At 44.1% G+C, this 26,757-nt stretch overlaps 1 long non-coding RNA gene across 2 annotated transcripts; it reads left to right on the top strand.

Annotated features, from left to right (window-relative positions):
* Window positions 1–11,883: 11,883 nt before the first annotated feature.
* On the top strand, window positions 11,884–20,897 carry LOC133347416 (uncharacterized). Of its 2 annotated transcripts, none has more exons than XR_009755710.1 (4): window positions 11,884–12,031; window positions 14,572–14,679; window positions 15,834–16,098; window positions 18,945–20,897. It is a non-coding gene; the product is annotated as an uncharacterized LOC133347416 (long non-coding RNA). The 2 variants fall into 2 exon arrangements; XR_009755711.1 differs by lacking the exon at window positions 11,884–12,031 and adding an exon at window positions 12,729–13,328.
* The last annotated feature ends 5,860 nt before the right edge of the window (window positions 20,898–26,757 follow it).

Below are 26,757 nucleotides of genomic sequence, written 5' to 3'. Positions count from 1 at the left end.
ATTATTTCACAAATCCAATGTTTCAGAAATTGGCTGCTATCGTCACCGTGAATATGCTTGGTGAGAGCGTATCTGATTGCCTGACTCCACTTCTGCTCACGTTCTTCACGTCACCTTCGTGAGACTGTTCCTTTTCTTTGAATAGCTTTAATAATTATACTTATTTCTTATTATTAAGTGACTGTTTTGTGAGAGCTTAAATGAATGCATATCACGTAAATGAAATGCCTTTTTTACGGCCTATAAAAAGCTAGGCATATTCGTGTTTGCCTTTTCATAGTCTACAAAGGTTAGGCATAAAAGTGTTTCCTATTCATATATTCCATTTCATACAGCAAGGCCTAAATAAAAAATATTTGGAAATTATGGAAATCAGTTCCAAGAAAAGCACAGCTACACTAAGATTGCATGCAGAAAGTAACACAGCACATATCACAAGAGGCATCAGGCAAGGTTATACAATGAACATTCTGTTCAAAAACATAATTTCACAAACATAAAAGGGAGAAAAAAATTAAGCTTATCAGATTTTCTAATCTTCTTCTCATTCGTGTGGCTGATGTTGATGTAAAGCATCGAGGTGGTTGAGGCAGATAATTGCCTCCGGACTAGCGGAGCGTATTGCTGTGACGATGCCTCCTTCGTATTTGTGATTCAGGCATTGAGGCGTTATATGGTCCACGTTCTGCTCTGAGTGACCATAGTCGCACACTGTCCAGAGATATTTAAATTTTTTTTTTACATTTGTGGTTTGTGCACATGTGGTTTAGGGACGCTGTATATGACAGTTATTATCACAAGGAATGGGAATTAACTGCAGACAATTATATACAAATTAATGAATCAAGGCTGCAAAGTTGGGCCCAAGATATGTTTGAAAAATAAAAGTAATTTACAAGTTAACTCAGGAAATGAAGATATCTGATGGAAGGACACAATTGAAACACACATCAAGGTATTTATATCGAGGAGTATCATTGAAGGTGGTCCAGGATCAAAACAATTCAAAGTAGTATACCAATGTGCCAATTTGAGTGTTTTTTTTTATACATGTGTTACCTGCTATGCCATATGGCTACTATGAAATATAATTCACAAACATGGACATTAACAAATTAAATGGAACAAAAGCTGAAAAGTGTGCATGGTGATGTCCAAAATCGGAATCATACTGAGGGACAGAAAGAAGAGCACACGGATTGGAGGACAAACGTAGAGTTATCGTCAAAGTGGGTTTGGGCAGAACGTGTTGCGAGAAGAGATGACGTTAGAAACCAAAGCAGAGAACATACCCAAGAGGATGACCACTGTGGAGTTGACGAGATGTTAACTACCTCGCCTGTTATACAGGAGGTCGTGAGGTCGGTCCTGGCCACGACGCCCCTGTTTATTTTAATTCTTAGGTTTTTTCGGTAATGTCACGTAGGTAAAAAATTTCAAATTTAAATTAATAAAGTAAAATAAAAATAAAATAAAAATCACGACGTTTCGGAGGCAACACAAGCCTCCGTCTTCAGGTGGAACCGTCACAGCACGATAGCTGTATCAAGTAAGATACAGCTATCGTGCTGTGACGGTTCTATCGTGCTGTGACGGTTCCACCTGAAGACGGAAGCTTGTGTTGCCTCCGAAACGTCGTGATATTTATTTTATTTTTATTTTACTTTTATAATTTTAATTTTAATCTTTTACCTACGTGACTTTACCGAAAAAACTTAAGAATATGAATCCTTGCAGTCACGAAAGCTTCAAATCTAGAATGTATATTTGAAGTTTGCATGTTCTCCCTGTGGTCACGTGGATTTTTCTTCGCGTCCTCCACATCTAGAATGAACATGCCTTTAGAGTGTTTGGCTGCTCTAACTTTCACGTGACAAACAATTTCGTTGAGCTATCATTTGTGACTAGGCCACTTCTGTAAAATAGAGCTATAGAGTTCAGTGGGCCTTACCTGGTAGAATAAAATTGTTTTAGTTTAGATATCAGCTGATGCGCAAAAGCGAAACTGAGAAATGATGGTGGGTTTTGGGAAGTGTTCATTCAGGAGTGGATTGATCATGGCTGCTGATGATGTTGATGTTCATATGAATATGCCCGCATGTTTCCGCAGGTACGTGCACATGCCTTGCCGACCCGTCTGTGTCACTGTGCTTGCCTCTCTGGACTACAATCGCTATGCACTGTGAGAACATTTGCTGCAAATGTTAAATTATGCCAATTATTCACTCGTACGCTAATTGTGCTGTTCAAAAAAAGATTAAACTATTAATTTATTAAAACTAACTCTTGCTGTTTTTGTAATTAGTTCTTGTGAGGTTAGAGCCATTATTCCTACAGAGTTTTTGTATTTTAAAAAATTAATTTCGACATAGTGATAAAACTATGGGTTGCCAATGTTTGCAGTTTTTTATAGCAGACATATTTAACATGGGGAGTGTTGCGACTGCACGGTGATGATCACTCTGCTCTATGAACCAACCGACCTGAATTCAATTCCCAGCCACGGCTAACATCTGCAGATATTGATAAATAAACCCTGCCCTGAATCCTTGTCACGTTCACCAACTCACTCTCTCAAGCTGTATTTGTTTGTATTATATTTAGCATAATTTGGTTGAGCTTCAGCAGTATGCAGTCATTTTCATCATCAGCCATGTTCTATCCACTACTAGATGAAGGCCTCCCCATATTCGCACTGTGTTTAAGGGTCCTGCAATACCACAACTCACCTCTCCCGTTACATGAGCTCATCTCACTCAATCTACATTATGATCACTGGCGGAGCTAGTGGGGGGTGGGGTGGCACGTGCCCCCCCCCCCCCCCCCAATGATCCGACCGCAGGTATTGTGGTAAATGCAAACATGACTCCTTCTAAAAAAAGGTGTCAGTTTTGTTGCCAGATAAAATGGTAAAAAAACAATTATCATATTTTACTCCTGGCAAAGGAGGTTCCAATGGTGTAAATGCTTACCCCCAGCTGTCATACTCTAATGGTGCATTGTCTTTGAGTTGTGCGCCTTTTGGCGTCATCTGGTCCAACACCATGTGAGACGAGGCTCTAAGAAAAGCTGTCTCGGGTGTGGACCAATCAATTTCAAGGACAAAGCATACATTATCAGAGTTGTGTTTTTGGTTTGCATTCTGACCGCATGTATTGTGGTCAATGCAAACATGACTCCTTGTAAAAAAGGTGTTAGTTTTGTTGCCAGATAAAAGGGTAAAAAACAATTATCATATTTTGCTACTGGCAAAGGAGGTTTCAATGGTGTAAATGCTTACCCCAAGTTCTCATACTCTGATGGTGCATTGTCTTTGAGTTGTGCGCCTTTTGGCGTCATTTGGTCCAACACCATGTGAGACTAGGCTCTAAGAAAAGCTGTCTCTGGTGTGGACCAATCAATTTCAAGGACAGTGCATACATTATTAGAGTTTTTTTGTTTGCATTCTGACCGCAGGTATTGTGGTCCTTGTCAAAAAAGGCGTCAGTTTTGTTGCCAGATAAAAGGGTGAAAAAACAATAATCATTATGATCATCCTCTTGGGCATGTTGATGGCTTTGGCTTTCATTCAATTGTCAGTCCTGACCATCGATTATCATCTTTCGAATGACATGTCTTGCTCATTCCCACTTACCTTTCTTGGAATGTTTTCAGAGGTTGATGCAGTTTCTTCGTTTGCTTATGTGCCCCCCTTTGACTTTGGAAATGAATAAATTAAGTGGAATTGTGAGCATCCGTGCTTAACGAGTCAAAAAAAGTGCTCGACGGATACATTTCACACGTCGGGTTTTTTTTGGCGATCTCATTTGCAAGGGGAAACACATATTTTCGTTAACACAAAGCAGTGCACATTGTATATGCATGCTTGCAGCCTGCAAATCCATCAAATGGTTGGCAAGATACTCAATGACATTGAAATTCCATTCAGATATCCTGGCTGGCAGTAATATTAAAATGAAACGGTTGACTGTGACAAAACATGTGAGATGAGGCTCATCAAGAGGGCGTGAGCTCACCGTGTCTGCATGGCTCCTATTTGTGCTTCGTGTATTGTCCTTCCTCTCCGCTCACCTCTGATTAGCATGGTCGGCTGTGGACGGTGCGAAAGAAGCTCAACATGCAGTCCACACACACATGGCACACGCGTGACATCTGGGTGACCCATTCTTAGGATTCAGTGGAGATGCCCCAGGCTCCGAGAAAGAAACTAAGACCGCTCTTAATGAGAAGAGGGACAAACCATGTGGTGCACATGCCGGATAATGTATCTCGTCACAATTAAGGAGCACAGATGCTTTTGCAATGCGTGCAGAGCCGAGGATGATGGTGACAGCATAAGATAAAAGTTATCTACCTCTGAGGCACAATACAACCAGGATATATCATGGAAAGAAGTAGACACATTTTTCGCAATACTGGAATAGGGGAGATTTACCTGTAAATGCATTGTCCTGAGTAGTGTATTTTTGTTTGCTAGACTGACAACAGCAACAACAGAAAACAGATTTCGCAGCACAGCTAACTCAACAAGGTGACGATCCCTGGAAAACCAGAGCGGTTGGAAATCCAGTTTAAGGATGCGTGGTGCAGGTCCTTACAGATAAATTGTGTTGCCAAAGTTGAAGGTGGCTACAAAGTGCTGCTTTACCGGGAAAGTAATGCACAACCAGCAGCGTAATTTTCTTAAGGCCAGATATCAAATTTTAAATTGCGTTTTTTTCTATAATCCGCGTTAACATACATATATTTTCCCCAGCACAATTCAAATGCTGCACTGTGCCCAAAACACACCGCCCATATCTTCAGTTTATTTCACGTGACATTTCACTGCATGTATGGTTAGACTAACGTGAATCTCGCATACAAAACGTATATGTTGAGCGGCGAATAACAAATTCAAACAATTGTAATCTCACACACACACCGTACCAGGGTTATTCATACATAAACATATATTCTTGGTTCTTTCGGTAAAGTCACGTAGAAGAGAAATAATAAAATAATACAAATAAAACTATAACATTTTCTTGCTGTGGTTTTGACACCGGATGAGGATTGCTTGTGTTGCAATCGAAACGTCGTGAGAATTGTATTGTTTCATTTTTATTATTTTATTACTTCCCTTCTACGTGACTTTACCGAAAGAACCAAGAACATGAATCCCTGCAGTCACGAAAGCTTTAAATCGAAACATAAACATATACATATTCTCACGAGGAGCAATACATTATTCCGCCTTATGGAAATGTTACGAAATTATATTTACGTGTGAGAATTTGTGATCCTCATTCCTGTAGAGTGCAGTAATTCACGAAGCCAAGTCACAATATCCATTCAAGAAATGTATCACATTATTTTAATGCCAAAACAATAACATTAAACAAAGTTCTGAAGACGTTATCAGCTTTTGATAATCCGTATCGATATTATTATTTGTATGATTTGTGTATATGCTTCCTTTGGTTTGGCAATGAATCTCAGCTGAAAATGAGTACTAGAAAAGGCGACTGAAAGATATATACTCTTTGGTTCTTTCGGTAAAGTCACGTAGGTCGAAAAAAGAATAGATCACGACGTTTCGATCGCCACACAAGCAATCGTCCTCAGGTGGGAGAGAGAAAACAGGCTGCTGAAACAACTTCTTATATATAGAGAGAGCCGGGAGGGGGGGGGGTGACCGCATCGGGCAAGAGGGTGGGGGGCTAGAGATTGTGCCTGAGTGAATGTGAAATCCAAAGATTGGAACCGAGATAGGGGGGGGGGGGGTGACCTCCACGAGGTCACCACCCCCCCTTACAATGGCCGCCACCTGAGGAGGTGGCGGCCATTGTATTGTGAGAGATGAGCAATGTCAATGTAAACGAACCAACGCAATGGCGGCTGAGCTGGTGAGACATCCAGCTCGCTAGAAAAACAAGGGGAACAACAGAGGGACAAACCACATCGATGGGAGGAGAGAGAGAGACACACACAGAGAGAGAGACACACACAGAGAGAGACAAAGACAAAGATCACCCATATAGCCTTAACAGAATGTAGGGGCAAGTGCTGTTAGCGAGCACCTATGAAGGCCAGAACGGCACACGAGGGGGTGGGTGGCCAGCACCACGCCCGACCGCCTTTGTCTCCCCAGTGGCGATGTTGACACACCGCACCAGGTACTCATTTGAGGCTGAGTCGACATAGGGGAGGTCCGGGACCGGTTTAGACAATCGTCACTGGTGTTGGCCGTGAGCGGGAATCGAACCCGTGTCGCCGGGTTTATAGTGCAGCGCGCTAACCGCTACACTATCGCTCCCCTTAGACACACACAGAGACACACACAGAGAGACACACCCAGAGAGAGAGACACACACAGAAGGACACACACAAAGAGAGAGAGACACACACACAACATCACAGCCAGTTGTAGTCTGCTAAAAAACGAGAGCCACCGCCACATCGAGAGAAAGGGGCAACGTTGGCTTTGTTAGTGCGACATTTAGCACGTTAATGTAAAGACATTTAACTTGGTAATGTAAATTGGTAATGTAACTCAGGCATGATGGAAACATCAACAACCAGTTAAAGCTTTACCTGGTTAATAACGTCCTTCCAATGATTGCTCAATTTGTACCCACCTTCTGGGTTGAAGTTATGTCTGTGTTTATATATCTGGATGTCTTCATGAACACATCTTTGATGGTAGCCCGAAGGTTTTCAGAATACATTGGTCTCGGAAAAAAACAATGTCGTGTGAGCCCACCGCGTTCAAGCAGTGATCAGCCACGGCAGAGATATTGGTTCTGCCGTGTTTCAAATCTGCCTTGTGTTCGCGAACACGGTCCGAGACATGTTGTTTCGTTTCAAATGCGGATGTCTGGATTCCAGCAGTCACGAAAACTTCAAATCAAGATTGAAAGCAATATCTCACAAATCTCTCTTTCACACCTGTCAGTATGTTTTTTTTTCATGTAATTTTCCCGAAAAAAATTGTTTTGGTTCACCCAAAGCAGTGCACATTAGTTAGGTACACTGCACCTTGCAAATCTGCACAGTAAAACAACAAAGTAGAGCATAAAAAGTGACAGATTATAGGGTTAATCAGTGTATGCACAGCGCTTGATGTTGTTGCCGTTTGCGCGCACACACACACACTATGGCGCATCCGATTAGCACGGTTGACGACGTACGGTGCGAAAGAAGTTCAACACACACACGTATTCTTCTGTCGTACGGCTGATGTTGATGCAGAGCAACAACTGCAATTTCACATTCAGCTGGTCAAGCCAGATAACCGAGTCAGGAGCAGCGGTGTGTATCATCGCTGTGATGTCTTCTTCGTATTTGTGGATCGGGGCATTGCGTCGTTATCGTTATACGTTGTGCGGTCTGTTCTCGATGACCACAGCCGCACACTGGAGAGAGTTTTTAATTTTACATTTGCGCATCAGATATCCGCATTTGACATGGTTTCGGATGCGATTCAGGGTGGACCATGAACTTCGTGGGAGATCAAACCCAGGGATTTACACACACGTGCGATTCCGGTAACAAAATCGACATTGTTGGCTTTGTCCCCATCTCCTTGGCCCCTGATGTTGCCACATATTGGGGAAAAACATCTCTATTTGGCCAGAAAAGGTCAAGAGAATACCGTGCCCTTCGCCAACCTTATTTATTCACTTTTCTGCTTCCATCATCATCATCATGGTCATCATCTCTATTTATCGCTGGAAATTAAAATGCCCTCTACGTGACACACGGGTGTGAGGAATAACCTTGATTGTTTGATTTCCACCCAACCCACCCCCCACCACAACGTGCCCTCGTTTTCAGCGTTGCCCCGTTTGGCTTCACGCAGATGCAATCGTCGCGATTGTCGGAGGACAGAAGCCGCGTGCGCTGTGGATATGGCCCGCGCTAATGGCTCAAATTTGTCAAGCGTTAAGCTCAATATGTACGCGTTAGCTAGACGGTCCCCCCCCCCCCCCCAACCTCTTCTTTTTTGTAACAACGTAATTGCTGATTCCTCCAGTATGTATTTTGACGCCGTCTCGATATCGCTCCGTGGATGGCTCGGCGCTCTGCATAAAAATCAATAATAAAAACAAACTTAGAGGTTTGCTGCGACAACGTCAACACCACACGCAATTTTGTTTTTGAGCCGTACACTTTTAAGCAACATTAAGTTGCACGTCGATATCCACGCGTCAAGCGCGCGCGGCTCGTGATTGCTCTCCCACCTCGCCTCCCGTCGTCCCCGCCTGACGACTTTCATTTAATCGCCGCTTGACCTGGACCCCTTTGCCTGACACCCCCCCCCCCCCCCCGTGCCGGATTATTCTAGTAGCAAAAGTAGCTACATATGTAGCTACGGGCCACGCACTTTCAAGGGCCCCGCGCTAAATGCTTTCAAGCTATCAATTCCGGTTCAGTGATTCTGCACTTGCTCTATTACTATAGTACTATACTGCCTTCAACTTTTATGAACGACTGGGTGTTTAAGGTGAGCGATTTGTCGTTGTATCTGTCTGTGTATCAAATGAAAAAATTCATCACTTGACTATGCAAGTAAAAAATGTGTGTGTTTAAATATTTACATTTTTTATTTAGGACCCCTTTTTAACATATGCTACAGGCCCCGCACTAGCTTAATCCGGCACAGCCCCCCATCCCTCCCAGGACCAGCAGCACCTTCGGTTGTTGCCGCTCCTTAAGTCACCACCTCCCAGAGGTCGCAACCGGGTACCCGATACCCGTACCCTACCCGATACCCGGCCGGGTACCGGTAGCCGGGTATCGGGTAGGGTACGGGTACCCGTTTGCGACCCTGGTGCGGCCGGGTACGTTTACGGGTAAGGAATCAAAACCCGTTTGCGACCTCTGCCACCTCCCCCCACTGGTGTTCTTCTGCCCTGCCGTAGGAAAGTACAAAAGGAAACAGCTGCGTGGCCAATCGCACCGCTCTTGCTTGTCCTGTCTGATTTGCCCGGTTGCCAAAGGGGGGGTAGGACGGGGTGGGCTACTCCTGTGCGACTCGGGTCTCCGTAGCACTCGTGCCGATGACGTACACCATCGAGGCCACCCGATCCCTCACAATAAAAACGGACGGCCAATTCCACGCCGTGGCCCGCCGGTGGTTTGCATTAATGAACTGACAACTGCTGAAAAGAGCAATTCCCCATCTCCTGGCACGTTTACAATGTCTAGTGGACTTTTTTTTCTTTTTTTACGCGAGGGCACTTGGCACTTGGTGAAGAAAGAGCATGTCCTAAGCTGACCTGAGCTGCCGGTAACACGTTGAAAGTTATTTTGTTTTAAGAGGTGCAGTAATGTGCTTGTTTTCTCGCGTTTTGAACAATGCCGTGTGTGTTTTTTTTATTGTTGCCTCTATTCAGTAGGAAAGTATTTTTCAGATCCATTTTCCCGAAATTCAATTCCACTCCACTATTGCGTCTACGGATCATTGCACTTTGGTATTGCATCTTCATTAGAGACTGCACCGTTGCAGTTCTATCGCCAAAAGCAGTAAATCTGCCCAGTTTGTCACGTTTCGCTATGCTGGATCCTCATCCAGACCCAGGATGATTGCAAACAGGATTCAGTGGAGGGTTCCCCCCCTCTCCCCACTCTCCCTCCCTCCCTCAGGGGTTGGAGCACGGGGGCTCGACATTGCAATCTGTGGGTGTGCGTGCAAGGGGGGCCAGTGGTTGCATTGAATGGATGATCTTGGGATGTGAGTAACCAGGAAACTCGTACTTATCCCTCACATAGGCAGGGGGAGCGAACGCAACGTTTTGCATGCCTGACAGAGAGCACCGCCGACAGCCATCCCACCGTGCACCTTGTTTGTAACACTCCGCTAAAATACATCGCAACGGGGAGTTCCACTCTGACTTCAGAGCAAGCGTGTCTTGCAACTCGTGTATTTGTACACCCCATATGTGGGTGAGTCTGCGTCATTGTGTGTGTAGCAAGGTGGTAGTGGTGGTGGTCGGGAGGGGATGGGGTAATGACCCTACCTCTTCCATGCTTCAACAATTTTTTTTGTGATTCAGTCACGATTTCGATTCCAAGACAGATTCTGCTTTTTTGTTTTGTTCGCGGTCATGGTGAATGAAACTGCTTCTAGTGGCCTGAATGGGCACACGAAGCTGTTGAATAACACACATATCTAAAAACATTGAGTCTCCATCCACATTGCAATTCGATGTATCACGAGCTTAAGAATTGATGTCATATTCATGAATGCCACGCAAATCCTTTTACCCAGAGTGTTTCGGTCGCTTCCACATGCCCCTTGCAGGTTTAGCTTGCCCGCGGAGAGGGGATCAAATGTGTGCACGTGGGCTAGAGGTGAGCTGGATTGATGTGATGTGAGAGGGCTTCGGATGCAGTGGATTTGTGCATGGCTACCACCAGTGGGGTGTCAGGACCCGGCATATATCGAGAAAGCTGGTGAAAGATGACAACAAGCAGCTGGTGTTGTATGCCCTTCTGTAACCGGTAGGAGCAGCAACGCTCACGGCCCTGAGCAGAACATCAGGCAGTTCAAAGATAGCAGCTGAGAAGTGTGGGGAGCTATTTTGGCGTAATTACCAGTCTCGCCTTTCTGGAACGCATGGTTTCTTGTCACGGAGCTTTCACCGAATTACATTGGCCGAACAGAACCTGTGAATGGAGCTGCGGTGACTGGCACTTGCTGGTGAATTGAGGAGTGGTGGTTCGTCATCATACATGTCTGAGAGTTGTCAGTCTGTTTGCTGGATTAAGGCCCCCTCGCCCGTCACGATGGTCGGTGCGATTTGGTGAAGAGGGCTGAACAGGATCGGTTCAGATTTCACTCCTCAACTCGTGTTAGCCAAGGCTGGGAATCAAACCATTGTGCCACGACAGTTTGCCGTGGATCCTCGCAGAGTGGACTTTACTGCAATCCGAAAGGATCACTTTCAATTTCTCATTACACACATCGCTTGCAAGCGGTGCGGGTGCAGTCGTTGTTGGCCGGGGCCATTACTTAAGTTAACGGAACATAAAACGTGTGCGTCTGTACTTTTGTGGTGCTTTAGTTCCCAGCCCTGGGCTAGGAGCAGGTTTGGAATGTTGTTTTTACATGGCCATTGGAAATCAAACCTGGGCCGTGCTGGGCTGTACAGTACTTGGTATGGGCACAGCACGGCACATTTCTTGTCCCAACGCTGCATGGTCACGTGGCTCCGAAGACTTGGCTCCTTCTCATTCATCCCCCTCCATGCGCTCCCCTCCCTCTGCGGCTACAGGGGAGGTAACAATATATATATTTTTATAAATAACATTTAATGCACGCTTGGGGTGGGCGATGCTGTCCAAAGCTAAAATCTATAATGTTTCCATTGTCACAGGATGCATCACTCTTCAGTGTTTGACCCTTTGCAGACTTCACCGCCGTTTCTTGCGGGTGTCTCTGGTGCAGGGGCCGCTTACGAGAGCTGGCGCGGAGGAGCCAAGCCAGGCAAGTACTGGTATTAAGGACGATTGTTGGAATTATGGCTGAGCTTCACCTGTCTGCTTCACACACCAGGTCAACTCGGCTTCAAAATAGTTCTGGGAACAATTGCAAAATACGCCGCCCGTCTCCTGTGTTTGCGCTGTCTGTAACTATGTTGTTGTATGTATGTTGACCTTTTGCACCGTATGTTGCCAACGCTGCTAATCGGAGGTGCTTACAAATTGCTAATCGAACGTTCTTACCAGTTGCAACCTGTACCTAGAGTGTAAGCTTAACAAGGGGCGGGGGGGGGTGCAGTTGTGTGCTGCAGCACAAGTTTAATATTCAAAAAGTAAAAGTGTACACGGTGTTTTGGCTGCTTGTGATAGTGTCAGGCATGGTTAGGATATTCTATGTGCATGTGAACAGCTGAGGCTTTTGTGGCTTACAATTTATAGCAAAGCTGTTTATATGGAATCAAACCACCTCTACGGGGAGGATTTCCACACAACTCTGACATGACTTCAACCGAGAAGATGGATGCAAAATTTTGCAATCTTTGGAAGGACGTTGATCAACCAGGTATAGTGTTAACTGTTGTGTTTGCCGACTCTCTGAGTTGCATTACATTTCTAAGTTTGGTAAGTTTATATTCTTCGTTCTTTCGGTTAAACTCACGTAGAAGGGAAACAATAAAATAATAATAAAAATATAAAACAATAAAATTCTCACGACTTTTCTATTGCAACACAAGCAATCATCATCAGGTGTGAAAACCACAGCAAGAAAATTTGAAAAAGTGGCGGTTTTTTAACGTTAAAAAAACCGCCACTTCTGTAAATTTCACCTCCACCCTCTCGCCCGTTACGGCAGCCCCCTCCCCTCTCACCCCCCCTCGTTTTAGCCGAGGTCACCCCCACCCTCTCGACATTTACTTGCAAATTCCATCCCTAGTGCCGCCCACTTACTAATGGGTTGTACCCACCACAAAAGTATATAACATTTGATTGTGCAGTAGCTCTCTCGCTACATTTCCTCCTGCCTCAACAGTCCGCCTGCTGTATTGTTTCACCTGAAGACGTTTGCTTGTGTTGCGATCGAAACGTCGTGATCTATTCTGTTTATATGGCTTTGAATTTCCAAATTACACTTCTGGTAACTCTATGGGTCATTACCTAAGCATGCCACCTTCTGTAAAGCATGGTAAGGGGCCACGTGATTTCTCTCACACAAAAAAGCCAATCCGTTGTGTACCCAAGGTGTACCCCATTGTCAGATATAATATTTGTCCACAGTTTAATTTTTAATTTGTATTTATGATTGTCCGTTTCTTCTGTAAAAGCTCAGTTTTTCTCTGCTTTGTTTTTCAGAATTTGTTTTTTCCATCTATTGGCGTATCAAGAATACGTTTTGCTAATGCATAGTAATCAGGTGGAGATTGAGCCCTTTGAAAATATATTCGACAAACAAGGGGGAGCATTCAGATAATCCAAATGATGAGAAAATCCATCGCAACAGGGGGATGCGTGGAGGCTGGGAATTAATAGCTTTCATATCACATCATGCCTTGCACGCATGTCACGTGACCACCACATTGTAACTACAATTATCTCAGTGTTGTTAAGTCACAAGCTCGTCTGGGTCGGTGACCTAAACAATCACGATAATAATACGACTACCCCAGTGTTGTTCATTTCAAGGCCCGTGGGCCACTGGCGGCCCCTGGTGGCCTTTAGTGCGGCCCCCGTCGTGCGGCCCCCGACAAAACACAAATTTTAAAACACCCCAAACGGCGTGCTGTCGAACCCAATGGTTTCAGCTGTGTGGCGGCCCTCACACTAATGTCTTATCGGCGAAAGTGGGCCCCCTCCAAACATCAGTGAGTGAAGAACACTGGAATACACGTTCGGCTGTGTGGATTTCGTTGCTTAGACGAAGCTGTATGTATGTTGAACTTTTTTCGCACCGCACATAGCCAACCGTGCTCATCGGAGATGCGGGGGAAAGACAACAAATTAAACACGAAAAGCAGTTCTAAAGAAATCGGCTTTTAATTCAGATTTAAAATCAGAATCAGAAATCAGAATCAGCAAGGGTTGTATTCGCCATGAAAGTTCGCACAGACAAGGAATTTACTTTGGCAGGAAGGTGCATACATTCAACATATAGGAATCTTAATTCTAAAATAAGTGGTTAACAAGTGCATAGATCTCGTGGCTTTCTAATATCGGAAGGAAGAGCGTTCCAGACGGCCGCAGAAGCGCATTTGAAAGGCTGAGAGCATTGCGCATGCAATGTGGCCTCACATCATTCCGGATGACCGCTGCAATGTGATCTTGAGTTCTGATTGTGGTGTGCTGATCTTTAAAGGTCTATTGAGAAATTTTTATTCTGCTACAGATGCTCCTGCTGTTATGGAGTGACTGATGCAGCCAGCTATGGCTGCGGGGTTTGGTCGCACATGTTATGGATATCGTTTGTTGTTGGATTTGAATCACAGTTCCCATGATCACTGTTACATTGTTTTTGTGGCTTTATTTTGGTGATGTGGAGGACGATTTGGTCTGGCCATGTTTGTTTGTTGTAGTACAGAGTTGGCCTGATAACTTGAATCTACATTGTCTTATGGTTGTTATTGTTTGACTTGCACCCCACTGGGATTTTTGCACACAGCGTTGAAATGCGGTGTTTTTTCTGGAAGACTTTGCTGTTTTTTCCAGGATTTTTTTTTATGTTGTGTGTAGTCACTTTAAGATGTTTTTGTTTTGTTGCGGTTGCACCCGAGTCAAGAGACGCATGGCTCACAGGGTTATACCTAATAAATGAAACTGAAACATGACACGCATATCATGCAATGGAAGTCATGCCCACCTGCGTGTGTTGTTAAATGAACACATTCAGATGTATAGACTTGAAAGGGCATTAATACATATCTGACGGCAGTAATTCCCTCCCAGTGTAACATCCATGTTTATTTGTTCAGTTATGCATGCTTGTATAATGTCAAATGCATATAAATAATATTCAGTTTTTATGCATAATTTCTATGTTTAATTTGTCACATTCACGTGAAGTATTATGAACGTGCTGTCAGTTCTAATTCATAACATTTCTCGTTTAAGATGATTTTGCTGGTGTACATTGCCACATGATAAGCCACTTCCTTGAGCTATCAATTGTGGCCAGTTCGCTTCTGAAAAATTGGCGAATAGTTCAGTTGGCTTTCGCTGGTAAGATAAAAAGTTATTTATTTATTTTTATTTATTTCAAGTGACTTGCTTATCTTTCCTATACTTTGCACACCTATCGTCTTTTTGTATTGTTTATTGTTGTAACGTTTTGACCCCGTGCTCCTATTGGACATCTGTGAAAAAGTACTTTATAGCTCATCGGATTCCTCCAAAAAAAAATTGGGGGTTTTTTACTGTTTGGAACACACGTAGAAAAAAGCTCAGTTTATATAAACTATTTAAAAACGTACTCTTTGTTTTTTTTCGGTAAAGTCACGTAGGTAAAAAATAAAATAAAACAACTCAATTAAATCACGACGTTTCGGGCGCAACTCAAGCGTCCTTCTTCAGGTGGGGACAATGTAGCAAAAAACCAAAGAGTATGAATCCTTGCAGTCACGAAAGCTTCAAATCTAGAATTATTTAAAAACGTTTTTATTTTACCGAGTAAGGCCCACTGAGCTGTTTAGCAACCTGGCCACAGGTGATTGCTCAACGACGTGGCTTATCATCACGTGGAAATTTAAAGCAACCAAATTATAATCGAAATGCATGTTTCTAAATGTGGGGGGAACCGGAGAAAAAAAAATCCACGGGAAAAAAACATGCAAACTCCAAATATGCAACATGCGTCAGAGTTGGGATCGAACCCACGCACACCTGTAGACCAGGCGAGGTAATTAATAACTCGCCACCGCACGTGTGTACGTACGTATCCATGCACGATGCTCGCAAATTGCGTGTCGTACAACTTGCACGAATCTCCTTTAATTGATGTGTGAGACGACGCGGCGGGATGAAACATCCGCATCTAATTGGTAAGTGTTAGTGTTTTCTGCAGGCAGGAGCAGCTGTGTTGATGCTGAGAATTGACGCCTTCTTTTGATGTTCACAAGTTTCCCTTTTATGTGATGCTTGGGGATGCTCTCTGGGTTAAAAGAGCAACGCATTTGTGCCAAAACTGCACGACGGCAAAAGCAGAACTTCTGTGCAAACATTCAAATCGTTCACCTCAAACACTCGACGTTGCCTTGCCGCTTGCTTTTTTTAAAAAAAAATGTTTTACCATTTTATTTCAAGTCAGTCTGTGCTCTGTGTTTATTAATGAGGTAAGTTTGCCGCCGCGAGTAACTTGGCTGGATTTTTTTTGGCAGTGGCAGTGAGCGCAGCGTGAGACCAGACTTGAGGAATGGAATGGAGTGTGGATTCTACAGCAGCTTCGACGCCCACACGGCACTCCCCGTTAGCACCATCCTCCTGCTGCTGCTGCTGTGCTGATCGAGGTGAGACAGAGAGAGGTCCTAATTGGACCATTCCTGTCTCGTCTCTGCTCCGATCTGCTGCCAGAGCAGTGGGTCTTCTGAACCTTTAGTTGGGAGGCACACGAAGCCGCTATTACATTTCTCGCCATGCATTCTGGTAAGGCATCCGCATTAAAAAAAAGTATCCGTTTGCACTTAACAGACCGTTTCTTACCCTTTATCGCGACTCAAATGTTACACAAAATTGCACTTTTGATTATCTCGCTGATATTCACTTTGTAGAATGCCGTGCCATATTCGTTTTTTATGTCCACGTTACACTGGGACTTTTGAAAATATTTTTTTTCCTTTAGTTATTGCAGCCATATATAACAAATGTATAGGTGAGCAATACATCACGCTGTTGTAAACATATTGAATTCTTGAATAACCCCCCGCCCCCCCCGATGCAATGATACATTTCTTTCACATTTAAGCGGCATACATGATAACTTACTAATGTACTCCACCATTCACTTCCCTATGCAAGTCTTACTGTGTTCAGAACAAGGACACATCGTTACAAGTGTGCGTAGCCGAAATACTGTGCGAGCCTTTACAAACTCTTGCACAATTATACAGAAGGGGACATCTAAAATTGGGGGGGGGGATTAAAAGATAATGCATGTCTAAGACATGTTCATCTACACAGCGAAACATTTACATTCGTATGCTCCGTGTGACAACGCAGAAAGCATCGGCCCTCTTATCTGCGTTAACGCGATTACATTCGGTGTTACCACGGTGCTGTGAAAGCCCAGCTTTGTTGTGCTGCTGCTGCTGCTGCGGCGTATTGTCGTGACGGGGTGATTACAGCATGCCGCGATTGCCTTTGTGCGTCAGGGCTGCTGGCTTGCATGATGAGATGCCCAGCGGGGATGAATTGGGAATGGGCCAGCACTGAGGCGCAGGGGAAGGGAGGCATTGGGTTATGGCTCGCCTGCCCGCCTGCCCGCCTGCCCGCCCGCCTGCCTGCCGCGTTCGTAGTGATGAGATGATTGCGTGCTCCGACGCGTGTATGCGTTCGCCGATGCCGTGCATATACCCACCACCGCTACCCTCCCTTCCATTCCTCCCTCTCCCTCCCCCCTCTTCGCCACCAGCAACTCCTCCATGTGCCACTTTGCAACCACATCACATCACCCTTTTGAGCATCTGTGCTCTTGTACCCCGATGCCATGGTGTGCGCCGAACACGCCACCAATGTTTTGTTTTGTTTCATGGGACCTTTTTGATACTGAAATAAAGGTCCCATGATATAGCTGTTCACCCCGAGCTATACATGCTCTGATACGTTTTTTTTTTTGTACTATTCGCCTTTTGGCGTTCTCTGGTCTGACACTGGTGTCACCCATAAAGAAGGCTGTCTGGTGCAGACTAATCAGTTTCAAAGACAATGCCATATTTCATCAGATAATGTTTGTTTGCATGTTCACCACAAGCACTGCGTGTGGTGCAAAATGGTTCTATTTGCTGTTTGAACATCTTAACACCTCATGTTTTATTGCCAGAATTGTTCATGATCTTTTTGTTACCGGGTGGAAAAAAAATTGATGGTTTGCAACAGACGCGTGAAATAAACGCGGCGGCATAGCAGATTGGATGAGTTGCAGTGACCAGATTAAAATCCAACCCATGTGGCACAGCGGTGACTCGGGGATTTTGTGCGAAAAACACGTTGTTGGGATTCAAGCCACAAAAAAAGATACAATCATCACCATCATCAATAGCTGCGTTCTATCACAATAACAGCATTTCTATACGTGTTTATCTTGCAGCCCTCCAAACACAGAAAGACGTCCTTTTAAAAGACGACTGTTTTACTTTGTCATTGCATGCATTAACGCCATCGAACAGACGCCTCGAGAGTTAAGATTATACACTGTCTAACAAAACACTATTTATTTGGTCCTGAGTAGTAAGTGTCATTTCCTAATTGCTTCTGCCTTAAAAGTACAAAAAAAATTGCTATTATTTCCCACGAACTTTGCTTTTGTGACCAGGACATTGATCATAATATAGGTCTTTGGGTCAGATCGCGTCATAACCCTCCACCACCCGACACGGCCAAACAGTAAAAAATGTGTCACGTTTTCAAAGGACAAAATAATTCACTTCTTTAGCCCACCGGTGTGCTGAAGAGAGGACATTGCAATTTTGAAATTGACCTCTTTTCAATGAGAAAACGTGGTGTGCATTTGTGTAATTCCTTCACATAAAGTCCTGGTCACAACAGCAAAGTTTGTGGGGAATAATAGCCATTTTCTATACTTTTGGGGCATAAGCAATTAGAAAATAACACTTACTACCCAGGAACGACAATCGTGTTACATAGTGAATTATTGCCCGCATTTTTGACGGCGAGGTTCCACGGCGAACACAAAATAAATACGGAGTGTGGGCGTGTTGTGACGTGAGCGTGCGGTATTCATTCCTCACAACCGCAAATCCCAAACCATGTTAAGGGTCTGAAGCATTTCATGTCCTGGGAGGACTAATTTCATTGCCATGTACCCTCATGGGGTTATCAGAGCAGTGTGCCTCTTTCAGCCACGTGTCCGAGTCCGTTTGTTCCGGCCACGTTTCTGACGACTCGTTGCTGATTGGAGGTGGCGTCGTAAAGGGGCTTAAGCCCAACACGCTCCATCATCGCCTAATTCGTCTGCACACATTACGCCGCACATTCTGCTTATATGTTTTTTTTTCCTTCTTCTCAGTCTCTTTCTCTCTCTCTCTTCCCGGAACTGGCACTTTGCCGACACCTCTCCTTGAAACGTTGTTCTGCGTAGGGACATGCAAATCAACCAGAATTACGACAAGCGTTCTTTGGCAGTAAAGTATATGTTGGACAAAGTATATATATATTCACACGAATATGTCAAGTCGTGCCGATGCCAAGTTGAAATCTTTCTTGCGCACGAAATGCGTAGCGATCGCTAATCTTCACAACATCTTTCCTGCCAGGTTGCGATGTATTTTGAACATCTCTTTCAACCAACGTCTACGTGCCACAGATGCCACCGTGGTGTAACGGTCAGCCTGCTGGACTTGCAATTCCGAGGTCACCGGTTAGATTCCCCTGGCGAAGCAGTCGAAACAGTGGTGCGGGTTTCTTGAATTCCCGCTGCCCCTGTCCACTCAGCAGTATGGATGTGTAGTGGCACAGCAGCAGTAACTGCAGGTGGACACTTAGCGCACACGCCGTTGAGCATATACACGGTGTGTGTGCCGACAGGGCGGAGGAACTGGGGCAAGGGTCATAGTAGACCTCGTGGGGAGGCCCCTGGAACCCTCTGGTCGGTTCGAGAAGAAAGGCGCGGCTAGGACGGAGCCAAGCAGCGCCGAGATGAATAAAAGCATTGGAGAGCGAGCGCTACGGACTGCCGATTCTGGGATTGGACTCGTCTCGTCGTCGCTGTCATCTTTCTTCTTGGTTCTTTCGGTAAAGTCACGTAGAAGGGAAGTAATAAAATAATAAAAATTAAAGCGTGGACGGCTGCTTGCGTTGTGGCCGAAACGTCGTGAGAATTATTTTATTATGTTTTATTTTTATTATTGTATTACTTCCCTTCTACGTGACTTTACCGAAAGAAGCAAGAAGATGAATCCCTGCAGTCACGAAAGCTTTAAATCGAAAGCTGTCATCTTTGTCGCTGCCCGCCTTCACTCGATAATTGCGTGGCCGGACAGTTGTTGGTTGTCTCGGTCGACGCCGTCGGTGCAACGCCGTTAGGCTTGTGTTGAGGCTGGGTTGTACGGCAAGGGGAGCGAGAGGGAGGCGATCCTGTGTGTGAACGCCCGAAGGGTGTTACAATAAAAGAAGGTGCCTCTTGCAACTGCCTCGTCACCGACTTGTGCTGCACTACAAGTGGACCAGTTAGTGGATCGGCTGGTCACGTGTGGTGGGGTTAATTATGGGTGTAACTCGCTTGTTTTTCCCAAAGCATCTGGCCAGAGTGGAAGAGTAGGCCAAAATCAGAATCAGTATTTATCCTGGAGAAATCCGATGAGCTAAGAAGCAATTTTTCTCAGATGTCCAGTAGGAACAACAACAAACAATATGCAAAGACGGTAGGAGTAGGGCTGAACGATTTGGGGAAAATATCTAATTGCGATTTTTCTAACAGATATTGCGATTGCGATTTGATTTGCGATTCAATGTTTTTAAGTCAAGCTTCACTGTGTAATAGATTTAAAACATGTGATGGAGCATAACCACATTATACCATCAAAATATGAACTGCTCTATAGATTCTAATGCAAGGATTAGAACTTAAAAGATATGAATTGCTTCCAGCATGTATTTATTAAAATGTTTTAATTGAAACAGAACAATCAAACAGAGAACAATTGTTAAGTGAAATAAATAAAGTTATAATAATAAAAAATAAAACAATTCCAAAAAGAAAGTAATAGAAGTTTTCAAATCGCCAAAAAATCGTAGCCTTTGCGATTTGCTAATCGCATTGTTTCAAATGGCGATTTCGATTTGAAATCGATTCATCGTTCAACCCTAGATAGGAGTGCATAGTATCATAAAGGCAAGCAAATCACAAACAAACCAAATTTTTTTCTTACTTTGCCGGGAATAGTCCATTGTGTTATTCGCTTCTTTTTCAGAAGCGACCCGGCCATAAATGTTAGCTCAACGAAGTGGCTTATCACATGCGAATTTATAGCAGCCAAATTATCGAAATAATCTAAAAACACTCTCTATAGGGGCTCTCTACAGCTCTCTTTAGCGGAGGTCCATCTGCTGGCAGTGATGTGAGCATGGAATTGCCACCTCGCGTTATCACTATACAAAACTAGGGCTTGTTCGGGGGCGCCTGTGGTGCCCCTCACAACCATTTACGGCCTTTGGTCAGGAAAGTCACGAACAAAATTGCACACTAACGACGCATATTCACGCAAGCTTTTAAAATGAAACATCTTTGAATTGTATTGTGTTTTTAAATAGATAATTGTATTTCTTCATTAAAAGCTTGTATAATTTTACATCTGGAAGACTTCGTTGAAAAGGAAATTTCGTGTGAATTTTCTCTCGTCAAATAGATGGCCTTGCTGGGGGTTCGGTTTGATGCGGACTTTCACCTGTTTGCGATTTCGGGATCGAGATAAGGCGACAGAGCTGCTGGCCGTGCGAGAAGACCGCCGTCTGCAGATCAATTTCAACGTAATCGAACGTCTGTCCCTGCGCCTCCGTCATTCATGTAGGGGGCGCGTAGGTTTACAGCGCCCCTTGCATGAAAACGATGGAAAGTGCAGCGTTCATCACAGAGAGATAAAGTTGTGCGCTTATATAAGAGTATGTTGTGTTGACTATCCATTTTTCCATCTGTTCGCCATGTCCTCATGAACTGCTTCAACAGCCTTGGCCCATGAAGCGCTCATGGAAACGTCTCACTCACTTAATAGATAATTGATCCTCCTGTTGGAGCCAGTCGTTGGTATATACTTGATTGAACACTAGGCTCTTGATTATTTCGTCGAAGACAGACGGTTACTTCTAGAAGTTATTTGGTCGTTCAAAAAATATATTGCGGAGGATATTAACTGAAAGAAGATGATTTCAGAAGGACGTTATTTTAATATGTTCTGGAAGATTGTTCACAAATAATTAATATTTAGCACGAGTAAATCAAACGTCTGTATATATGAAAAAATTCTACGAAAATAGCACACGTGTAATGTTACTGGAATTGGCCAAACTTTTCTCATGCTAAAAATGTACCTGCAAATTACTCATTTGAGATTAGACAAAGCAATATCGCCCCTGACTGCGATAACCTGGTAGGACCCTTCTGAAAAAAAAAGAGTCTTGACTTTCTTAGGAAAACAGGCGCACTAATAACAATGATAAAATATTGATATTCAGAATGTTATAACTTACATAATACCACTGGGTAGGTTTCTCAGTTGTGCTCTAATGGTTATCCCAGCACGCGGAGTGAAACATCGGCGATAATGCCGAACACCGTGCAGTACAACTGAGAAACTCATCGGAGGGCAATGCCTTTCAGGGGTTTGTTTTTATCTGACAGTTCTTACACAAACGGTGAATGTCTGGTTAGCGGTACATCGATTCATGCAAGGCCGACTCTGTTGATGAGAAGCTTCATCTCAAATCGGGTCGAGAGTTTTGCTTGTGTTGAACCAACATTTTGCTGAAACTATGCACTCCCAGAGTGATGTGTGGCTGATGATGGGATGCCGGACAACCACAGAATGTGATGGAGGCATATCGTCTGCGTATTTCTTTTGGTGCTTATATTCTCCGCACCGACGCCAGCGTTTCGTTTCTGTGATACGGTGGAGAAGGGGCAGTCGTGAATGTGGCCGCTGATGAAGGCGGTGGCGGCTAATGGGGGAGAGAGGTGAGGCCGAAGACTGACGATGATGAAGATTCACCCCATCAGTAGTATTAGGGTACTGCCTGCCCTCTGTATTTTTCTATTTTATTTCCAATGCACAATTCTCAACGCGCTTGTCAATGCGCGGCCGCGATGTTGACGCCGCCGGCTGCCCACCTCAATCCATCATCCCCGGGTGTGCCGGCGTTGCACCTCCAGGGGTGAAGGAATCCGTTGCGTGAGACGCAGTAGAATTGTCAATGAGGATAATGACGAGTGCACGCTGGAAAACATAGCACGCTTAAGCACATTCCAATAAAGACCGGGCCCACTTATTGAAGGCTTCGAATTAAAAAGAAATCTTCCACAAAGTGTTCCATTTTCACTGCGTGCTCTTAAAAGATTTAAAGGGTAATTAAAATGTTACATTCGCACTTCTTTTCAATTAGCCGTTACACTTCGCGGGGGCATGGAAACAAATGTGAATGAATGCAAGATGGGGACTTTGTTACATCACTAACGACAGTGGAAGTGTGAAGCGCCAGTAACCGAGCTCGGGTTTATTTCCACACATCCGATTGGCACGCTTAGGCTACGTACAGTGCGAAAGAAGTTCATCATACTGGGTATAATAAAAACAAATGTGAAGGCAATGTCTAGTCAAACTGTCAGCATTCTCCCCCGCGCAAATGTGAGAAGCGCAGCTGCTAACCTTAGCGAATGCACGGCCGCGCACGGAGCTGGCAAAATCACCTGCTAAAAATAAGATGTATTTTTGATTTCTCTACCGCCATTTATTTCCATGGTTTCAAGGTGCTGCCTGGCTGAGCGATGACAACAACGGGTTGATGGGAGAGAGAGGCAGCCGTGAGCCCAGAGTGACGGGGGATGATTTTTAATTCATTCTGTACGCCTCAAACGCGAGGATTACTTGGGTGGAGAGATAATGTTATCTTTTTGCAGATTCTCCCACTGGGTCCGATGTTTGTGAGAAAAGTGTGGAGGTGGGGGGGGAGTGGTTTGTTGGCCGGAGCTTTTTCCAGCCGAGCTTGTTATTTTCCAGAGCTAATTCTCCGACGCAACTCTGCTCCGAGTCAGTCGCCCTTCGAGTCAAATGAGGTGAGGGCACCGCGGGGACACGTGGGCACTGCTGGCTCGGGCAGTGCAGTGCCACCTTGCCAAAGGAAAACAAAAGCCAACCGTGAATAGTAGCTTTTGCTTTATTCCTAACAATAGTGCATCATTAGCATGTTGGAAAATCCATCACGAGCCACTATTTTATATATTTTTTTCCCATTGTCCCTGTTACTGCCGTGATGGTGCGGTCGAGAAGCTTTGCCCCTCGGCTAATTCGATACATTCGTAAATCACTATTATGGGTTGGTAGATTCACTTACGGGTGATAATTGAGCGGCAATGTAACACAACATTTGCTTGTTTCAATGAAATAAAGAAGAGGGTTGGCCAATAATGTACCTGTTCAGCACCAGGCAGGGAATTCTCGTTATGAACTGAGTTGCTGGAGGTTTCCGCCAAAAAAAATCGATAGTTAATCTGTCCAGGTCAAAATGATGAGGAGGGAAAACATCTCAATGTGAATTTGTACCGTGAGTGTGTGAGGCAGAGGCCGAAGGCCGACGTGGACAAGTTGGAGTTCTTTGTGTTGGTTTAAGTCGAACGCCTGTCCTGGTTTTCCCGTGCTATTCCTATTTTTAAATCCTTTATATTAAGTTCACTTGCTTGCTTGCGCGCTTACGACCGTGCAAATCTTTCGGTCGTTTTTTAACCCACTTCCCGTGATCCAATCGAGCTGACATTTTGCACACAGACTCGTTGTGCGTGACAATTTATTTTCGTGAAAATTTTTTTCCAAAATGTTTCACTTTTTAGGATTTTTTTTCATATTTAATTAAAAATACCAATGTGATAAAAATGAAACTCTTACTCAAGAAAAACAGAAATGAATAATAAAATAAAACCGATGCCACGCATATAAAGGATTTATAGTGAAACACTTTGTTTTTACGGGTTATTTTTTTTAAAAGTTGCTGTCCTGGTAAATTTGTAAATCTGACTGGGACATTACAAGTCGTTTTGGCCAATCTCAGAACATTTCTTAACGGAAATGTCCCCTTGGTTTGCTTCTGATATACATTGCAAACGGAGGGGAAATATTACAAAAAGCAGTTTATGCAACTGACGTAACATTTTTGTTCAGTTGCATACTTATAGACCACTCAAGACACCAATACATTCACACGTAGTTCTCGCCCTTTCTGGCATTGTGAGATATTCTACTTCCCTTGATATATCCCGGTTTGTTTCGTACCCCAGAGGTGGCAATTCTAGTGGGAGGTAGCTGGTGGGAGCGATAGAATGGAGGGAGGGAGAATCACACATCTTCAACAGCAAAAGAACCTCATCTCGACTAATCCCCTCAAGACAATTGCCCTTTCCAGCATCTACAAAGCAGATCAAAGTACATTATCCCAGAATTAGCAATTCCCTCTGTAAATAGCATTTTACTACCTCATTTAAATTTACTCCGACAAAAGACTTGTGAATTAGCGTAAGCTTTTGAACAATTTCCGATGTGAAAAGCGGCATGTTCGCCGCATTCGGTTGCTCCCAGCGCCTAACGTATAAAACAAACACAGACCGCCATTAAACCACTGGTCATCCCTGTGCATACGAATGTATTTGTTAAGCAAATGATAAACGGAGCCGCAGAAACGCTCGTGGCCCCGCAGCCCAGAAAGAACGCGCAGGTTATTCGCGATTGTAATTATACGCAAATCGTCTGTTTTAAACACGACCAAATGAACGTGCTTCGTTTTGTCACAAGAGCAGTCGGACAATAGTTGGCTTGCGCGTTTACACGGGGCCAATCTCGAGTGAAAATAGTCTTTGCTGGAAAATCCCTCGGTATACTTCATGTCAGCTGCCAAACGTGAAAGAGGAAAACCCCTCAGGAGGCAAGCGCAAAGCGTACTCATCATAAATGGCGGAGGGACTATTTGACCTCTCAGCTTCCCAAAATAGTAGTTAATGTACATTTCATATCGTCACGTCAGTATCCTTAGCTGGTCCAAAAATCAGACAGGTTGTACATCTCTCAGGCCGGTTATAACACTTTATATTAAGTCTGCGAGGCTTATTTTATGTGTATTCATTTATTTCCCATTAAGCCCACCTCTGTGTTCTGTACTGCAGACCTTGACTGCAAATGGGCTCCAAACCATTTCCAAGCATGAATCATTTCATCACCACCATCACTTTTCATCAGCCATGATCGATTGACTGCTCGATGATCACCATCACAAAGCCGTGTGTGTGTGAGCAGATATTTCAATTCCATTGGTTCTAACAACCTTTTTATGATTTACAGTGCCTTATAACAGAAATGTACCGTGTTGAATATCAGCAGTCATGCATGGTCAATCCACTGCTGGATGAAGGCCTCCTCTAGCCACCATCTCTCGCGATACTGCGAAGTATCCAGCCGGCTATCACCTGCACACGTGCTGACTTCATCGCCCCAACTCGTTGCTGCCACATCATTATCATTCTTGACCATTGACCATCATCGCGATTTGCAACATGTCCTGCTCAAGACCATTGACCGTTCTTTACATTTTGGGTGATTTCAATCACCTGCTTACGTTCCTCTAATTCACGTGTTCCTCTTTCAATGTAATTCCAAGGACGCGTCTCTCCACGCTTCTTTGTGCACTTGTCGCACTCAGGACACAGAAAGTGCTTGCCACAAATGAAACACAATACTTTGCTGATCTCTTGAAAGGCCATAAACCATTATGCAAACTCCGGTCATCCTAGAATTGAAGCTTTTGTGACTGCAATGATTCATATTCTTGGGTTTTTTCGGTAAAGTCACGTAGGTAAAAAATTAAAATTAATAAAAGTAAAATAAAAATAAAAATCACGACGTTTCAGAGGCAACACAAGCTTCCGTCTTCAGGTGGAGGCTTTTGGCTAGCCATCGAACAAAGACAGTCACTGCATTACACGCCCTCTGGTACGTTCTTTTTTCAATATTTAAAAGCCACAAGAGATAAGCACTTTCAATATAGATTTAAAACTAATTTCTTTCGAACCGCTTTTTGTGTTTAGTTTGTTGTCCTTCCCCCGCAGCCTCTAATTAGCACAGCTGGCTTTCGTAGGGTGCAAAATAAGTTGAACATACAAACCTTTCTGTTCAGTTGATAAAACCTTGACATTGCACATATATTCCCAAAATGGGCAAGTTAGAAGCCTTGATTTGAAGCTCAATAATAAACATTTCACGCCCACCAATACACATTTTTTTTCCCTGACCCCTCCCCTCACAGCCGCCATGGCACGCGGAGGACTGTGCATCTGTGAGACTTTGAAACAGTCGGAAGGTGTGACATTTCAACATTTCG

This window comes from Lethenteron reissneri, chromosome 26 (assembly GCF_015708825.2).
Source record: "Lethenteron reissneri isolate LAM-NWPU_2019-01 chromosome 26, ASM1570882v1, whole genome shotgun sequence".
NCBI classification, from domain to species: Eukaryota; Metazoa; Chordata; class Hyperoartia; order Petromyzontiformes; family Petromyzontidae; genus Lethenteron; species Lethenteron reissneri.
This window is presented reverse-complemented; position numbering and strand designations above follow the sequence as displayed.